The sequence below is a fragment of the Crotalus tigris genome, unplaced genomic scaffold, assembly GCF_016545835.1.
Source record: "Crotalus tigris isolate CLP2741 ecotype Arizona unplaced genomic scaffold, ASM1654583v1 scf7180000019856.1557650, whole genome shotgun sequence".
NCBI classification, from domain to species: Eukaryota; Metazoa; Chordata; class Lepidosauria; order Squamata; family Viperidae; genus Crotalus; species Crotalus tigris.
Window position 1 is genome coordinate 1,450,096 of NW_024097742.1, and position 11,284 is coordinate 1,461,379.

At 42.6% G+C, this 11,284-nt stretch overlaps 1 long non-coding RNA gene across 1 annotated transcript in view; it reads left to right on the plus strand.

Annotated features, from left to right (window-relative positions):
- Window positions 1–7,754, plus strand: part of LOC120317861 — a 53,680-nt gene extending 45,926 nt beyond the window's left edge. The window contains exon 3 of the long non-coding RNA XR_005559324.1: window positions 7,497–7,754. This is a non-coding gene — a long non-coding RNA (uncharacterized LOC120317861). The remainder of the gene's footprint in view (window positions 1–7,496) is intronic.
- The last annotated feature ends 3,530 nt before the right edge of the window (window positions 7,755–11,284 follow it).

Genomic DNA, 11,284 nt, shown 5'->3' on the forward strand with positions numbered 1-11,284 from the left:
TACTGGAAGAAAAGGTGTTTACCCGTCGCAGATACACAGTGATGAAAACAAAGAAATAATGATCTGTTACTACAGATCAAGTCCAACAAGAAGAGGATATCTAAAACGAATGCACTAGTTCTGGAAAGAACAACATCCAGAATCAGAAATAACAGAACAGAGACTAGCAGATCAACGCCGATTTATAACACGAAATAAAGTATTCACAGAAACAGAATTGGATGAACTGCAAAGGTTTACCCAGGGCAAAGAAATCAAAGCCTTACCAGAAGTAATTCAGAATGTAGAGGCAAACCAGGGGGAGTTGGCAGTGAAGGAATCCAGCAGAGATATACAACTGTTCTCATTTGGAAACCAGGCACCTCTTCCTCAGGAAGAACAAAACCCTCTAACTAAAGAAATAAAAGAATTGAAACAAAGAATAACTGAGCATCTAGAACAGCACAAAAACAACAGAATAAGGCTACCTGCATTGAAGCTTGTTCCAAAGAAACAGCTAGCACAAGCATTAAAAAATGCAAATACTGCAATATCAAGTATAAGCACCAATTCACTGCAAGAAACAAACCAACTAATGTACAGCACAGCTGCAGTTATAACTGAATACCTGGGATGCAAAATCAACAAAGAAGAAAAACAAACAAACAGTGCACCAGAAAAATGGAAGGTTAGACTAGAAAATAAGATCAGCAAGTTAAGATCACATGCAAGCAAGCTAGAACAGATGAAAGAAAAGAAGCTGAAGAACAAGAAGACCAAAGAATACCTAATCAAGAAATACCACTTAGAAACAAGGAAGATCAAGGAAGCACTGGAAATAATAAAGCAACAAATAACAGCTATAGCCAGGAAAATCAGTAGATATGAAGCTCGAATTGCAAACTATAGGCAGAACCTCCAATTTCAATCCAATCAGAAACGTTTCTACCAATCCATCAATGGAGAAACTGCAAGGAATCAGTCAGTACCTGACAAGGAAGAAACAGTGCAATTCTGGAAGCAGATATGGGATAACCCAAAGAAATACAACAAGGATGCAGCTTGGTTAAAAGAGGTGGATGCAAATAAAACAGAAGTTGAAATGAAAGAACTAGTAATAACAACAAAAATGGTAGAAAAAAGAGCAAAGAAAATCAAAAATTGGTCAGCACCAGGTGAAGATGAACTGCATGGGTTTTGGTTGAAACATCTAACTGTTATACACCCACTCATTGCCAAGCAGTTCAACAATATACTACAAGGAGGAGAAATTGAAAAGTGGCTAACAACTGGGAAAACCTACCTAATAATGAAAAATCCAGCAAAAGGGGCAACACCAGGTAACTACAGGCCAATTACCTGCTTACCAACAACTTTCAAATTACTAACTGGTGTGGTAGCTAATGCAGTACAACAGCATCTAGTTGAAAACAATCTCTTTCCACCTGAGCAGAAAGGAAACCGCCCCAATAGCAGAGGAACAAAAGATCAACTCCTAATAGACAAAATGATCTTGGAAAACTGCAAGAGAAGGAAGACCAACCTGAATGTGGCATGGATTGACTACAAAAAGGCATTTGACTCTCTGCCACATGATTGGATAATAAAGTGCCTAGAAATAACAGGAGTCAGTAGAAACATCAGAAAATTTGTGCAAAGATCGATGGCACAATGGAAGACACAGTTGCAGATCAATGGTGAGAGGCTGGGAGAGGTTAATATCAAGAGAGGAATATTTCAAGGAGATTCATTATCACCATTACTATTTGTTATTGCACTGTTTCCTCTGTCAACAATACTGAATAACTCAGGACATGGCTATCAAACATCAAAAACATCTGCCAGACTATCCCACCTCCTTTATATGGATGATCTGAAGCTGTATGGAAAAACATCATCTGAAATAGAATCGCTGCTCAACACTGTCCGTATATATAGCCAAGATATTGTAATGGAGTTTGGCTTGGACAAATGTGCCACACTTACTATCAAACAAGGAAAAATAATGAAAACTGAAGGAATCAAGATGCCCCACGAAAATAACATTAAGAGTCTGGATGAGGAAGAGTACTACAAATACTTGGGTATCCTTCAAGCTGACAACATCAAGCACACTGAAGTCAAGAAAAAGATTAGAGGTGAATACATCAAGAGAGTGAAGAAGATCTTAAAATCCAAACTCAATGGAGGAAATACCATAAAGGCAATCAACACCTGGGCAATCCCAGTCATTAGGTACACAGCTGGAATAGTGGACTGGACTCAAGCAGAACTAAAAGCAATGGATAGGCAGACCAGAAAAATAATGACAATGAATCATGCCCTTCATCCAGCAGTGACATTGATAGACTTTATCCAAGGCAAATAGGTGGGCGTGGAATGCTACAAGTACATCAGATGGTTGAAGAAGAAAAAATGGCTTTGGAAGAATATCTGAAGAACAATGATGAAGATGCACTGAAATTAGTATATCAGGAAGGCTTACTAACTACTGGAGAGACCAAACTGGCCTACAAGAAAGACCAAATGAAGAACAGAATAGAGGCATGGGAAGACAAAGCACTACATGGCCAATACATTAAAAAAATAGCTGGGAAAGCAGATAATAATAAAACCTGGCAATGGCTAAGAGCAGGAAAATTGAAGAAAGAGACCGAGGGACTAATTCTGGCTGCACAAGACCAAGCCTTAAGGACAAATGCATACAAAGTCAAAATTGAGAAGACAGCAACAGACAGTAAGTGCCGCCTATGCAAAGAAGCTGAAGAAACAGTGGACCATTTGGTAAGCTGTTGCAAGAAGATTGCACAGACTGATTACAAGCAGCGGCATGACAAAGTAGCAACAATGGTGCATTGGAAGATCTGCAAAAAATATCATTTGCCTGTAAGCAAAAACTGGTGGGATCATAAAATAGAGAAAGTCATAGAAAATGATAAAATTAAACTGCTCTGGGACTTCAGAATTCAAACAGACAAGCACCTGCAACATAACACCCCAGACTTAACAATTGTCGATAAGAAAGACAAAAAAGTCTGGATAGTGGACGTGGCAGTGCCTGGAGATAGCAGAATAGAAGAAAGAACTGGAGAAGATAACAAAATACAAAGACCTACAAATAGAAATAGAAAGACTGTGGCAAAAGCAAGCAAGGGTAGTACCAATAGTCATAGGCTCCTTGGGTGCAATCCCAAAACAACTGGAGCACCACTTGAACACCATTGGCATCGACAAATTCGCTATTAGTCAATTGCAAAAGGCGGCCTTATTAGGAACTGCTTCCATCCTGCAACGATATCTGTAATACCATCAAACATCCACATCTGCCTATCCCAGGTCCTGGGTAAGGACTCGATAGGTAGACAAAATGCCAAATCCAGTCTGAACATCTGACTGACTGTGCGATGATCGATAATAATAATAGTAAAGTTGGAAGGGACGTTGGAGGTCATCTAGTCCAACCCCCTGCTCAGGCAGGAAACCCTATACCATTTCGGACAAATGGCTGTCCAATCTCTTCTTAAAAACTTCCAGTGTTGGAGCATTCACCGCTTCTGGAGGCAGGTTGTTCCACTGGTTAATTGTTCTAACTGCCAGGAAGTTTCTCCTTAGTTCTAGGTTGACTCACAAATAGCACATACTCCAAGGCCTGATGGGAGAAACAGACTAGGAGCTATATTTTTTTTTATAATCAGTGATTCATTTCCTATAAAAACAACATAATTCCATCTGCTCTCAGCTCATAATGATTGAAACAGACATGATGCTGGTGTTAAGATTTTGCATGCGGAGGTGGCAAACCTCACATACTACTTGTCCTTAGCAGCATCAATTTTGCAATCATATTGAAGCCCTCAGTAATGCTAGAATCTCCTCTCTTAATTTATTTGTTTATTTATTTATTTATAAAATGTATTGGCTATTCATTTTACTTCAGAGTATCTGTGGGCAACTTACAACCTTAAAAAATAAAAACTGTGCAAAGATAAAAACATAAATTGGATACAACACATAGCCGAATACAGCTGCCCAATTAAAAGATGGGGAAGGCAGAAAAAAGGATGGGGGGGGGCAAGGTGGCATCTGTTGTTAATTAATCAACTACCTCCACTGTAATGCTCCCCATTAGAGTCCCAAGCCAACTGGCCCAGCCAGGTCTTTGGGCTCTTATGGAAGGTAGGAAGGATTGGAGCCAACCTCACTGCAGGGGGCAAGACATTCCAGAGGACAGGTGCAATGGCAGAGAAGGCCCTTCTCCTGGAACCCATCACCTGGAATACTCAGGCTGATGGGGCCAACAGCATGCTTCCTTTGCCAGCAGATGTGGGACAAGCCAATCCTAGTGGGATGAGGTGGTTCCTCAAATAGCCTGGATCCATGTCATGAAGGGCTTTAAAGCTGATTACCAATCCTTCAACTGCACCCAGAGGCAGACTGGCAGCCAATGCAGTTCACAGAGCAGTGGTGTTACATGGGCCATTCTTGGGATCTGCCCACGCTACCGCATTCTGCGCCAGCTGTAGCCTATGCATGCTCTTCAAGGGTAGCCCCATGTAGTTGACAGAAATAGGACTCTTGGCCTTACAGTTATTTAATTCTAACACGCATCAGTTAACCAGGTGTTTTGCAACCTCAGTAACTTTAAGCTGTGTGAACATCAACTTCCAGAATTTTTTAACCACCAAGCAGTTTAAGTCCATACATTTAAAGTTACTAAGCTTGAGAAACACTAAGCTAATCCATTGTACAGAAAAATGGTAGCACAGCAATATCTGGAGAGCCAATGAGTCCCTACAATTGGTCTATAGTAGTGCATTATTTACTGAACAGGCAACAAGAGTTTTTGGCCTGCTGGGACAGAAGTTAGAGCTGACTGGTCTGATTATGGCAACAAATCAGGCCTACATTCATGCCTTGTTTTCCTATACTACTGTTTATTGCTCCCAGCTTGGCAGATTGGTTGGTAACTCATACCTAGAAATGTGGGGCACCTCCTCAGTAACTGAAAGATGAGACTTTCACCAACACAGTGTACCAGTATTTGGCTTACCATTATAGGAAGAGTTCCCAGAAATATAATATATCTCATGCCTTGAAATACTTGATTTATGAGTGCAACTACATCCAATTATGTAAGGGCAGCCCATGGCTGGGGATATTTGCATGATTGTAAGCATGCAAAGGAGGAAGAAATATTTTTTACAGAAGTTTTTAGTTTTGTATATTATAAGCCACCTTGAATCCTGTGAGTAAGCAGCATACAAATGCTGATAGGTACATACAATAAATAGATAACAAATGAAGGCAAATATACAGGTCCCAGGATAATGTTACAGGATCCATTTGCTGTTATTCTATATGATAACGGCTAATGTTAGACAAGGGACCTGGAAAGGCAACTGGAAAAAGCATGGAAGATTAGGCTGTCAAAACTATTAGTATGGATGGCACAATAACAATATAGTAATTGTTATTTATTATTCATAATAAATAATAATAAATAAATACTTGTCTGTGGCTAAAGTAAGCAAAGGGAGTACTAATAGTAATAGGCGGCTTGAGTGCGATCCCAAAAGAACTGGAACACCACTTGAACTATCATGTGAGCAGTTGTATGAACAAAAATCTAAAGTATTGGTGTGGGTAGAAGGAAGTGGGGAGCACACGTAACAATTGTGACATAGAACTGGAAGAGAGATCTCTACATCCCAAGCTGCCTTTACAATTCTGAACTTAAAACTGTTTCCATTAGTACTTCTTTTTTCACTATCAAACACCTTTTATTGCCTTCATACAAATCTGCCTGCTCCTTTTTGCTGGCGTGTGTCTTCATTCAGAATAGCAATAGCGCTTAGATTTATATATTGCTCCGTAGTCCTTTACAGCACTCCCTGAGTGGTTTACAAATGTTAGCATATTTCCCCCCCCCCAAACAATCTGGGTCCTCATTTTATCAACCAGAAAAGATGGAAGGCTGAATCAACCTTGAGCCAGTCAGGATCGAACACCAGGCTGTGGGCAGAGTCAGACTGCAATACTGCATTCTAACCACTGCACCACCATCGTTCAGAAGCTTTCTCTGTTCAAAATATTCCTGAAAAATCTCAGTTCTTCCATAGGCATTGCCTCCCATAGACGTCCAATTACATTATTTCTATTCACTTACATTGAAATGACCAACCTAGCACCCAAGGGCTATGTACAGCTTCTGGTCTAATTCCAAAAACCTTCAGCAAGCAACATAAAAAAGAGATGTCTGTTGTTCCTCCTTTCAAAGCTCTCTGGGCAGAGACTGAGGAAGAGTAAATTAGGCAGAAAAGGAGGTAGCAAAAGTGACAGACTTTCATTTGCATTTAATCCCCATGATGTAGTTCCAAATATATCTCTGGAATCTGTTCCTACCCTCTTTAACATACAATGTTTAAGAGCGTCAGAATTACAGTATTCTGCTGGATTGGATCAAAGACCTGCTTAGTCTAGAACCTTTTTAACTAAATGACTAACAATATTTTTGCACCACGCTCTATCCCAGGGATCTTCAGACTTGGCCCTTTTATGACTTGTGGACTTCAACTCCCAGAATTCCTAAGCCAAGCACGCTGGCTGAGGAATTCTGGGAGTTGAAGTCCACATCTCATAAAAGGGCCAGGTTTGAAGACCCCTGCTCTATCCCATGAGCTCATGGAAACAGATTCCTTTGAGAGGCTCACAAGAAGGACCTGGATGAGACAGGACCCATTCATTTCTTTCCACAACTTTTATTCAGAGAAGACTCTCTCAAGTCAAACTTACTCCAAGTGGGGAACTCCAAGGTCATGTCTATGTAATTTTTTGGCAGCATTATCAAAGGTTTTTGCCATTGTGGTTTTTTGGTCTTTCTGTCTAGACTTCTTAGTCTAGCCTGCAGCTCTGTGACTTCTGGTAATTTTCCATCAAAATACTATGAGTTCTAACCCTAGTTAGAATTTTAGATTTTTGAACTCCACAAAGATCTGCCACCTAGCTGAGCTTTCAAAGGAATATTTAGCATTAATTATGGTTCCACTGACATCCCTAACAGTAATTAGATGGTAATCTGATATATTGAAATATACTGTATTTTGTTTATTTTATTTGTTTAGTTTGTATAGCCATCCATCTCACATACACAATTCCTAGCAGTAAGATACTGATGACAGTAATTATATCCCATCCTTGATTTGTTAGTTTACAATGGTGTATGTGTGTGTGTGTGTGTGTCCTTTTATCTTCACCCCAGCTCCATAGAATGGTTTAGGCCATGGGTGTGCAATCTTTTGGCTTGCATTGGCCACATTGAGTGAAGACTATCATGTGTCCATTCCCCCCCCGTAATAAACAGAGATTTGAACCTAGCTATCCATAAACCCTCTTGACATGTTGAATAGCCTCTTAGTGACACACCGATTTAAACATAGTGTCAACTCTACAATTTTAGATTTTTGAACTCCACAAAGATCTGCCACCTAGCTGAGCTTTCATTTTTCTTCTCATTCTAGGTTGCCACATAGAACGGAGGGAGGACGTTGTCCATGTGCTTCACTAGTCAAAATAATCTTTTTTCCCATGGGAACCAAGGTCATCGGATGCTCCCAAGATTAAGGACTGGGCATTGCATAATCATATTAGGGACATAGTTGCTTGCATAGTTTTATGGGTGGGACATTTAACTTTGTATTGTTAAATTGTTACTTGTGTATTCATATTTGGTTTCACTCTTGACCATGCCGATACTTTGTAACTAATAAACATGTTCTTTGAGGAATTCTCAAGTCTCGGAGTTCTGCTTTATTTGTCTCTGTCTGTCGGAACCATGACACATAGGCTTGGATCACTAGTGATTTTTTTTCCTTCATGTATTTTCTGGACCTTAGATAGGATTCTGGACAAGGATAGCTATTTCAGATTTCTCTTCTCTTAGTACACAAAGTGCACTGTTTCCCATTGACACATAGGATTGGGATTGCTTCAGATTTCCTCAATGCTTAGACTAGCTAGGACATGGAATAAACAAACTCAGTCCACTGACAAAATGCATTTTTGAATTTTTGGTTGAATTACTGGATTTTTTTTTCATTTGAAAGGCTGGTGTCTTGTACTCCTAGTTTAAAATAGTTTAAATTTAAAATCCCAAAATATCATTAAACAAGATGCCTGGGAAGGTGGCTAAGATTATTTTAGAACTATCACAGTAAGGATTTTGGACAATCTATTACTGAAAAATCTTCCCTTATAAAATTACCCAGAGATCCACATGCTGGATACACAACTAGGATCATTTTTCAAATTAAAAATAAATTTTACCATCCAATTGTATTCATATCCAACCACAAAATACTGTGACAATGTCTTTGATCTCTAATATATAAAATTGCTGGCTTACTATGAAAAACGGGAAAGAAATCAGTTTACTGGTGAGCTTCTTCCAAAGTGCCAGAGGAAATTTACCTTTTTAAATCAAAATTAAATTGTCCAGTGTGTTCATATCAAATTAGTGGAAGATTTAAATCTGACATTTATACATGCTTTCAATTCTTAGGATGTTTGAATTCCCAGCACTAGTAAGTTTTTTGCCCTCAACTTTTGTACTTTGGCATCTTTTAGGATTCTCCATGTCGCTCTGTGAGAAAGATGGCCAAGCTCCAAATGTTATTTATTTATAAAATGTATATATAAAAAATTTGGAGAGTGCACAGATAAAATAAGAATATCTGCTACTTCCTATTCTGCATGGATCACACTGTTTTGTTTACATTTTCACATGTGTTTGGAGAAATAAACTAAAATACAGATTACTGTATTTCTATGTATCCAGCAACATATACGTGAACTTTATCTATATATGCATATGCACTGCATCCTGTCTCTTTGTTCTCTAATTTGTGCATTTCTCACTCTTCTCTGAGAAATGGCCTTATTATTTTGGATCCTAGTTCCAGAAGCAGGAACATTGACAGAACAAGCTTAATGCTACCTGTTGCGTCCTTGGCGGGAAAACAGACACGAGAAGCAGCTGGAGTTCTCAGGTTCTTTTATTCAGCGTTCAGCTTACAGGAAGATGGCTTCAGCTCAGCCCAAACGCCTCGCAGCCCCTTATATAGGCAACTCCCGGGTAATGGGTTACTTTTCCCGCGCCAGCACCCGCGCATGCGCACGGCGCTGGCGACAGCCTGTCTGGTCCCGGGCAGCTTTGCACCTGCCCGGGACTGCCTGCAAACGCCCGAGCCGTTTGCAAAGGCTCGGGACATAACACCCCTTTCCCCCGGGCTAAAACTACTACCAACATACAGCATTTATTTTATATAACATTTTGCTCCCCAGTGCTCCCACTGTTTACTGGCCTTTGCCTTGCCAGCAATGTTATGTAGTCTTCTAGGTACTTGGGAGATTTCTTTGCTCTCTGTGACCTTCTTAGCTGTGGGTTACTGGCATAAGTCCCCTGACTGGAGGGAGGCGTGAGCCTATTCTCTCTATTGTGCCCTGGTGTCTTCCAAGGACTGTGCCCCGATGCCTGGCCTGCTTGCTTGCCCACCGGGCTCGTCAGGCCAGGGCTTCTGTTGCTTTGTGACCTGGTTGACCTGCCTAGCTGTAGACCCTCAGGCCCCTTGAAGTGATAGCCGCTGCTGGGCGTCTCTGTAGGACCTCCTAGGTCAGTCCAAGACCTGTCAGGAGGCTGTCCATTCCCTGAACCCCATTCTGTGTTTGGGCTCATGTGGGTTTCTGTACTCTCCCAAAACTCAGGTGTCCCCTGATTTGTGCTAGGGGTGTTGTAGTCGGGACTTGGTTCCTCGACTAGCTCTGTGTATGTTTGACCCTCTGTAGGATTTGGGGTAAGGTCAGGCCAACTTGGGGGATTGTGTGCCAGCTCTCTTGCGGGGAATGATTTGTTGGGATGCCCCCGGGTATCCTCCGTGACTGGAGTGCTGTGTGATGTGTGTGGAAAGTGAGTATGCCCCCGGGGTGACTCCCTGGCTGGAGTAGGCGTGGATGCCTGTTGTGTGGGTAAGCTCCATGACTTCCTTTTCGGAGCAATTGCAGAATCTTGGGACGGCCGTCTGTGGCTCCCTCAGTGGAGATGGGCAGTAACTCTTGCCCTTCCCTTTGCTCCAAAGGGTCCCCCTCCCCCCCTGGAAAAGACCCAGGAGTTTCAGCAGAAAAGTCCCGCCTAGAGCGGAGTTGGTCGATGTGCCGACGCAGGACACGACCGTTGTCCAGGGCAACCTCGTAGGAGAGAGGACCTGTGATCCTGGACACAGAAGCGGGGACCCATGTATGACCAGGCCCGTAATTGCGAGCCCAAACCGGGGCACCCACAAGTAGTTGTCTAGGTGCCCTAGGATGTGATGTAGATGAAGGCAGTCTGTCCGGATGCAACCGGTCAAGTCTCGTAGTAAGTTGGCGCCCCCAACGAAGTTCAGCTGGACTTCTCCCTGTAGAAGTGGACGGTGTGGTGCGATAAGAAAGGAGAAAGTCAGCCAACCTGTGATGCCAGTCCCCGTAGGTGAGTCTCTTCAAGGCGTTCTTCTTGAGGTTGTGCCTTTCGTCGGCCCAGACACACAGCTGCAATGTGCCCTTGTTTGCCGCATGCCCGGCAGGTAGCGGAGCGGAACTTGCAGTCGGTTCTCCTGTGGCGACCTCCACAGCCGATGCACTTGAGCGGAGCTGAAGAGCTTTCCTTCTGATTTTCTCCCTTCGCGGGGTGTAGACGGTCGACTTCTTCGTCCGGATCCTCCTCGGAGTTTCGTCGGACGTCTTCTTGGTGCACGGACGCACCCTCTGCACTGCTTCTGATCGGCCGCATGTTCTTGACGGCGCCGCCTGCTGCTTCTTCCGCGGTGGCTTCCCTTAAAGCGTCTTGGAAGGATAATTCTTCCTTAGCGAAAAGTCTCTGTTGTAGCTCTCGATGCCTCAACCCGCACACGAATCGGTCCCTCAGTCGTTCCTCGAGGTCCTTGAACTCGCAGGGCTTGGCGGCCTTCCGTAACGCGGCGATGTACTCCTTGACTGACTCCCCGGACCGTTGATCCCTCTGCTCGAAGGTGTGGCGCCATGAGATAACGGACACCTTGGGGTGAAAGTGGTCCTTCAGCAGCTTCTTCAGGTCTGCGTAGCTTACAGACTCTACTGGAACAGGTGCTGCAAGGTTTTCTGCGATTTCGAAGGCGTCTTGGCCGCAAGCGCAAAGCAGGGTGGCAGCCTTCAAGCTATCTTCCCTCACTTGGTTTGCCTTGAAGTAGTTCTCCATTCTGGATACGTAGGACTCCCACCGCTCTGGATGTGAGACGTC